Here is an 8,171-nt window from a genome sequence, read left to right on the forward strand (position 1 = left end):
TATAAGACATGATTGTTACATTTGGGGATTATGATATAACCATTGCATGATTCTACTCACTATACACCTCTCAATAGTTCGAGTGATTTTGCCCGGATTGACTTTTTCAAGACCAAATGGGTATGCGAATTTGCACAAGCAATCAAGGTTCAAGTCGGGTATTACTATTTTTAGATTTAACCCTTTAATTTGGGCTATCAATCTCTTGAGTACGCCCCAATTCCTTGTTGGACCAATTTTAGAGACTTAGACTCTCTTTCTCAAGAAGAGCCAAAGTCAACTAAACACAAACTAGTATTTGCAACTACTAATCCAGCAATTAAACATGAAATTAGTCCAAATATCAAACACTCATAGACAATCAAGCATCAAAACACAAGACCCATCAATTACCCACACTAGGGTTGTGCCACAACCCTAACTTATGGGTCTAGCTACTCATAATTAGAGAAGAAAACAAAAATAATAGATAAAGAAAAACTCATATTAATTAATTGCTAAATTAAACTTGAACATTCAATGTTGAAATGAAGCTAAAATTACTTAAAATAGCTAAAATATTCGAAGTCACGAGCGCAACCAGTGTACAAAGCTATCTGCTGACCTAAAAATGGGAAAAGAAGCTATTTATACTAAGCTAAAAAATATGGACAAAAATACCCCTGCGGGGCTAGTGCGTACCGCACAAAATCACGTGCGGCCGCACTAAGGCTCTAAACTTGAATAAACGGCTCTCTGAACTCGGGCAATGTGGACCGCATAGAATCGAGTACGGTCGCGGTGGCTTCTAGTGTGGTTCACATGAAATGGAGCACGAACCGCATTGTGCTTCAAACTTGGAACTGGCACTTCTCTGAACTCTGGCTTTGCGGACCGCTCTAAATCGAGTGTGGCTGCGATAAACTCAATGCAGACCGCACAAAACCCTATACAGCCACAATGCTTGTTGGCCTGGAAATACACATTCTCTCAACATCACTTGTGCGGACCGCACAGAATGGTGTGCGGCCGCACTGGCCTTGTTTTGCCTGAGCTTTGTCTTCTTTTTTTTAAAGTCTTAGTACTTGTGAAATTTTCACTCTTTTTTGAGTTGATCTTTGACATCTTGTCACCTTGTTGATCAAACCTTCAATCCAGCATAACTTGTGAGCCTTTGGGTCTATTTTGTACACATTTATAATCAAAACTTAAGCATGAAGGAGTATAAAATGTATCAAAATTCCTAGTTATCAACTTTTTGGAGCCGTTACTGAGGATGCTAACGATTTTGGTTATCTACCTAAATAATTTTTTGTATTGTTCTTCTTTCCTTCTTTGTTACTAATTTGTGTGCGTCACAACTCAGGTACCAAATGACAGCAAACAACGCCAATGACCCTCTTGGAAATGTGATTACGGGGGAGGAAGTAGATGACGTCGGAGATGATGAGGTGCCTCTTGTACCTCAGTTACAACGTAGAGGCCGTCAGGCCAATGCTAATGCAAATGACAATATTCTAGACCCTCTTCCGCTACCTCCAAGAGTGGTGCCTAGAGTGCTTCCGATCCAAGGCTATGCAAGTGCTATTGCCCCACCCCGAATCCAAGCGGGCAATTTTAAAATAACCAATATGATGTTGACTTTGCTAGAGCAATGTGGGTATTTCATGGGAGCTACAATTCAAAATGGTTACAAATATCTCAAGGGGTTCGTGGATATATGTTGGGGGAGCAAGCAAACAAATATGTCTGAAGATGCACTTCGGTTGAGACTCTTCCCATTTTCACTTAGGGGGAAAGCACTTGATTGGCTTGAGTGACTTCCCAACCATTCCATCACTACTTGGGTGGCGGATAAGTTCATTGCGAAATTCTTCTCACCGGGGCATATGGCTACATTGAGAGATGAGATCTTGGCGTTCAGACAAGAGCCCACAGAACCTTTGCATGAGATTTGGGGGCGTTATAGAACAATGGTAAACGAATTCCCCAATAATAATATGACCGAGGCGATGATCCAACAGACTTTCTACCAGGGTATTAACACCACAAACCAATGCATAGTGAACAAACTTGTTGGGGGCAACTTCATGAAGCTGTCTTATGATGAGGCTTGTGACATTCTTAACGAGATGGCTGACACTTCTTCTGCTTGGAAAAGTAGAGCCAACGTGCCCCAAGGTGACCCCACGGTCACTCATTTGCACAAGGAGTTACATGATCATGGGCAGGCTATTGCTGAGTTGACAACTACTATGAATCAACTAATGAAGGCACAGTTGCAACAAGTTCAAAATCCTCACCAAGTGAATGCTATAGAGGGTGTCAATATGCTTGTCAACAAAAGAAGACCAAGAGGGCAACGGAACCAAGGGAATTCGGAGAAATTTGACAATGATTGTAGTGGATTCCAAAATGATGGTTATGATGAACAAAATGATAAGGTGCAATATGTGGATAATTATCAAGGCCAAAGGGGTAATTCTTCCAACCAACAACAATGGAGGCCCCAAGGCAATTGGGGAAATCAACAAGAACAAAGCAATGGTAATTGGGGGAACAACAACCAAAACTCCAATTGGGGAAATCAGAGCAACAACCAAAACTCCAACTAGGGAAATCAGAATAACAATCAAAAAAATCAGGGAAGTTGGAAATGGTGACAACAACAATTGGGGTGGTAACAACAATCAAGGTTGATGGAACAATGGAAATCAAGGAAACCGGGGACAAGGCTTTCAAAGGCCCCAATGTACAAACAACCAAACAATCCACCCCTATTTCTATCTCAAGGTCCTAGTTCTTCTAGCAATGATATGGGTAGAATTGAAATGATTTTCGAACAAATGATGAAGAAAAATGCGGATTTTGATGCGCAGTTGGCTTCCCAAAATACCTCAATCAGAAATTTGGAGGTTCAGTTAGGCCAAATTTCTCAGTCCTTGAATATACGCCCTAAGCATGCTCTACCAAGTGATACAGTAGTGAACCCGAAGTGTGGGTACAATCATGATATGGTGGTAACTACAAGAAGTGGACGAGGCGGTGATGTGAATGCCTCCAAAAAAACAAGTTTTGAGTGATGATGTTGAGTTGCAAGAAGATAAAGTTCCCTTAGTGGTTAAAAATATGATTGATGAGAACGTGAAAAAAGAAGTATGGATCGATATTCAAGATGCTGAGGTGGAAACTCAAAATAATGTGAACCCGTCTATGGAATACATAATAAACATGCCAGAGCCGGTGGTGCGTAAAGCCAATGTACCTTTGCCAAGGCCAGCTCCGCCTTATCCTCAAAGGCTCGCGAAGCAGAAAAATGAGAATCAGTTTAAAAAGTTCATTGACATGATGAAGAGTTTATCCATCAATGTGCCTTTAGTGGAGGCTCTTGAACAAATGTCGGGCTATGCTAAATTCCTGAAGGAATTGGTGACAAAGAAGCGGTCTATGGATTGTGAAACTATAAAGATGACTCACCAAGTTAGTGCAATAGTGCATTCAATGGCCCCGAAGCTTGAAGATCCGGTGCTTTCACCATTCCTTGCACCATTGGGAGTGCGGATTTTGCCAAGGCTCTATGTGACTTGGGGGCTAGTATCAATTTTATGCCCTACTCGATTTTCAAAACTTTGGGTATTGGGCAGCCGAGGTCGACTTCCATGAGATTACAAATGGCAGATAGAACGATGAAGAGACTATTGGGTATTATTAATGATGTGCTCGTCCGGGTGGACAAATTTATCTTACCAGCTAACTTTATGATCTTGGATTGTGAGGTGGATTATGAAGTTCCTATCATTTTGGGGAGACCTTTCCTTGCTACGGGGAAGGCATTAGTTGATGTGGAAGCAGGGGAACTCAACTTCCGGGTGGATGACAAAAAAATGGTATTTCATGTTTGCAACTCAATGAAGTAGCCCAACAGTACGGAGGTGTGCTCTTTTGTGGACCTTGTCACAACAGTGATAGTTGATGATGCCAGTGCAATGATCAATGTGGAGGACATTTTGGAGGCTGTATTGTTGAATCTTGATGTCAATGATGATGAGGGCCGAGTGGAGTGCGTGAATGCTTTACATGGGATGGGCTCTTACTCTTATGAGCCTAGGAAATTATCTTTGGACCTTGAAAATAGGAAGACTCCAACAACAAAACCTTCAATTGAGGAGCCTCCGGTGTTGGAGTTGAAACCACTGCCTCCACGCCTCAGGTATGAGTTCTTAGGCTCAAATTCTACTTTGCCAGTTATTCTTTCCTCTTGTCTTATAACATGAAGGTTGATGCCACATTGGCGGTGCTTCAAAAGCGGAAAAGGGCAATTGGATGGACTTTAGATGTCATTCGAGGGATAAGCCCCGCATTCTGCATGCATAAGATTATTCTGGAATATGATGCAAAGCCCTCCTTAGAGCATCAAAGGAGGTTGAACGAGGCAATGCAAGAAGTTGTGAAAAAGGAGGTGATCAAGTGGTTGGATGCCGGGGTTGTGTACCCCATCTCTGATAGCTCTTAGACTTTATCGGTGCAATGTGTACCGAAGAAGGGTGGCATGATCGTGGTTGTAAATTCACAAAATGAGTTGATTCCTACTAGAACCATCACCGGTTGGAGGGTATGCATGGACTACCGCAAGTTGAATAAAGTGACCCCCAAGGGTCACTTTCCTTTGCCTTTCCGTGATCAGATGTTAGACCGACTTGCTGGGTGTGACTTCTACTATTTCTTGGATGGGTATTCTGGGTACAACCAAATCTTGATTGCTCCAGAAGTTCAGGAGAAGACCACATTCACTTGTCCATATGGTACTTTTGCCTTTTCTAGTATGCCTTTTGGGTTATATAATGCACCGGTTACATTTCAGTGGTGTATGATGGTCATTTTCACCTATATGGTGGAAGACATTTTGTAGGTGTTCATGGACGACTTTATTGTTGTGGGGGATTCATTTGATGACTGCTTGAAAAATCTTGACAAAGTTTTGGCCCGTTGTGAAGAAACAAATCTTGTTCTCAATTGGGAGAAATGCCACTTTATGGTAGAAGAGGGCATAGTACTTGGGCATAAAATTTCAAAGCATGGTATTGAGGTAGACAAAGCAAAAATTGATGTGATTTCAAGGCTCCCTGCCCCTACATCTGTCAAGGGAGTTTGAAGTTTTTTTGGGCATGCGGGGTTCTACCGGAGATTTATCAAAGACTTTTCGAAGGTGGTGAATCCCTTGTGCAAGTTGTTGGAAAAAGATGCTAAGTTCGTGTTTGATGAAAAATGTATGCAAGCCTTTGAACTTCTCAAGCATGAGTTGACCACCACTCCTATCATTACCGCACCTAATTGGAGCTTGCCCTTTGAGCTTATGTGTGATGCGAGCGATGTTGTGGTTGGGATGGTTTTGGGTCAAAGAGTGAATAAAATGTTTCATCCGGTGTACTATGCGAGCAAGACAATGAATGATGCTCAAGTGAACAACACAGTGACCGAGAAAGAACTTTTGGCTATTGTGTTCGCAATGGAGAAATTTCGGCCGTATCTCATAGGTGCCAAGGTCATAATCCATACCGACCATGCTGCACTTTGGTACTTAATGACGAAAAAGGACTCCAAAGCTAGACTGATGCGGTGGGTCTTGTTACTTCAAGAGTTTGATTTGGAGATTGTGGACCCAAAGGGTAGTGAGAACCAAGTGGCGGACCACTTGTTCCGCTTGGAGGAGGAGGGGAGGCCTTGTGATGGCCTAGAGATCAATGATTCATTTCCTGACGAACAACTCATTTCGATGTCGATGAATGGTATGCAATGGTTTGCGGATGTTGCTAATTTCCTTATGACAGGTATAATCTCGTGTGAGCTCTCTTCTAACCAAAGGAAGAAGCTCAAGCGGGATAGTTTGGATTTCTATTGGGATGAGCCATACTTGTTCAAGATTTGCATGGATGGTGTGATCCAAAGGTGTGTCCCGAAGGAAGAGCAATTGAGTATCTTGGAGGCTTGTCATTCCTCTCCCTATGGTGGCCATCATGGTGGGGCGAGGACGGCTTCAAAAGTACTTATTTGTGGGTTTTATTGTCCAAATTTGTACAAAGATGCAATCAAACTAGTGAATAAGTGTGATGAATGTCAAACAGCGGCTGGAATTTTGAAGAAAGATGAGATGCCTCTCAATACCATTCTTGAGGTTGATATTTTTGATGTATGGGGCATTGATTTTATGGTCCCATTTGTTAGCTCGTGTGGGAACACATACATTCTTGTGGCGGTGGACTATGTTTGAAAGTGTGTAAAAGTCGTGGCTTTGCCCAACAATGAGGTTCGGAGTGTTGTTGCATTTCTCAAGAAGGGCATTTTTATAAGGTTTGGTACTCTTCGTGCAATCATAAGTGATGGGGGTCTCATTTTTGCAATAGATCTTTTGATACTTTGCTTGAAAAGTATGGTGTCAATCACAAAGTTTCTACTCCCTATCATCCTCAAGCAAGTGGTCAAGTTGAGGTCTCCAACAGAGAAATCAAAAGCATATTGTCAAAGACGGTCAATGCTAATAGGACCGATTGGTCAAAGAAGTTGGACGACGTTCTATGGGCTTATAGGACTGCTTACAAGACCCCGATTGATATGTCTCCATATCGGTTGGTGTTTGGGAAGCTTGCTATCTACCGGTTGAATTAGAGCACAAGGCCATGTGGCCTTTGTGGAAGCTATATCTTGAATGGGATGTTGCAACCAATCTTCATGTGGAGCAGCTTAATGAACTTGATGAATTTCGATTCCATGCCTACTCCAGTTCTTTATTGTACAAGGACAAGATGAAGTACCTTCATGATAAATATGCTCGTAGCAAGGACTTCAAAGTGGGTGATTCGGTTCTCTTGTTCAATTCTCGGTTACGTCTGTTTCTGGGAAAGCTTAAGTCAAAATGGATTGGACCTTTTGAAGTGGTGTGTGTGACCCTATTTGGTGCACTTGATTTAAAGAACGAAAATGGGGAAGTTTTTAGAGTGAATGGGTATAGGGTCAAGAACTACTTGGGAAAAATTGATGACAGCCACATGGTGACACTTCTTCACCTCAAATGATGTGATGGTAACCTACGTCGTGTCGCGACGTTAAATCAGGCGGTTCTTGGGAGGCAACCCATGTGTTTTTCTTCTTGTTTTTCTTTGTTTTTCATTGTAGGATAGGATTTATTTTTAGACTGACTGGTTTTGAGATGTTATAGGTTTGTGTTGATACAGTATAAGACATAGTGAAAAAAATTGTCAAGTCTCTGAAGTTTTCAATGCGGACCGCACTACATTGTGTGCGGCCGCAAAGAACTCAGCATGGGGGGCACAAAATTCAGTGCGACCACACTTATGATGGATGAAATGAACAGCTCTCTAAAGTTTACCACCGCGACCGTAGTGTATTTAGTGCGGACCGCAGTGACTGCCTTGGTTTGTACCTCATGACTTTGAGCAATGCAGACCGCATTGACATTTTGTGCGGTTCGCATTGGGTTGGTAAGCTGGGCCCCAAGTGCTTTTCTATAAATAGGACCTGAGGCCCTCCTTTTACACTTTTCGATCTCTTGACTCTTAGAACTCATAAAATTATTGTTCAACTTTTCTCTTGCTCGTAATTAACTGCTTGGAATTGTCAATATTCAGTTCTTCTCACATCTGGTAACATTAACTTCTTTTTAATTGTTTTAATTTTGTTATTTTTCCTTTACTTTTTGTTTTTCTTGTCAATTATTCTGTTCTTCCCGTATTTCTTTCAATTTGTTAGGTTAGGGTAGTTAATTTCTTGTTTAAGATAGGATAGGTAGTTAAAAATGTTGGGCAACCACTTAGGGATCCTTATTAGGTATAAAATTGGATTTAAAGTCAAATTCCTTCGAACCCTAGGTTGGTGCTGCCTCTTCGTACCCTGTGCAGACCACGGTGGAAATTGTGCGGTCCGCGGTGCCCCTGTCCGATCCGCAATGGCATTCTGTGTGGACCGCATTGAAGACTTCCTGAATCCTGATCTTCGAGGACCGCGACTGCATTGCATTTTGTGCGGTCCGCAGTGCCTCAATGCGAACCGCATTACCATTTAATGAAGTCTGCGAAGCATTTGTTCAGAGAGTGGGTAGTCTGAACCCACCTCTGTGCGGACCGCATTAGCATTTTGTGCGGTCCGCATTGGCCTCTGTGCAGCCACACTAAATTTTG

At 42.2% G+C, this 8,171-nt stretch overlaps 1 pseudogene; it reads left to right on the top strand.

Moving 5' to 3' along the window:
- Positions 1-3,033: 3,033 nt before the first annotated feature.
- Positions 3,034-7,049, top strand: LOC138881976 (uncharacterized; annotated as a pseudogene).
- Positions 7,050-8,171: the final 1,122 nt, after the last annotated feature.

The sequence above is a fragment of the Nicotiana sylvestris genome, chromosome 11 (genome assembly GCF_000393655.2).
Source record: "Nicotiana sylvestris chromosome 11, ASM39365v2, whole genome shotgun sequence".
NCBI classification, from domain to species: Eukaryota; Viridiplantae; Streptophyta; class Magnoliopsida; order Solanales; family Solanaceae; genus Nicotiana; species Nicotiana sylvestris.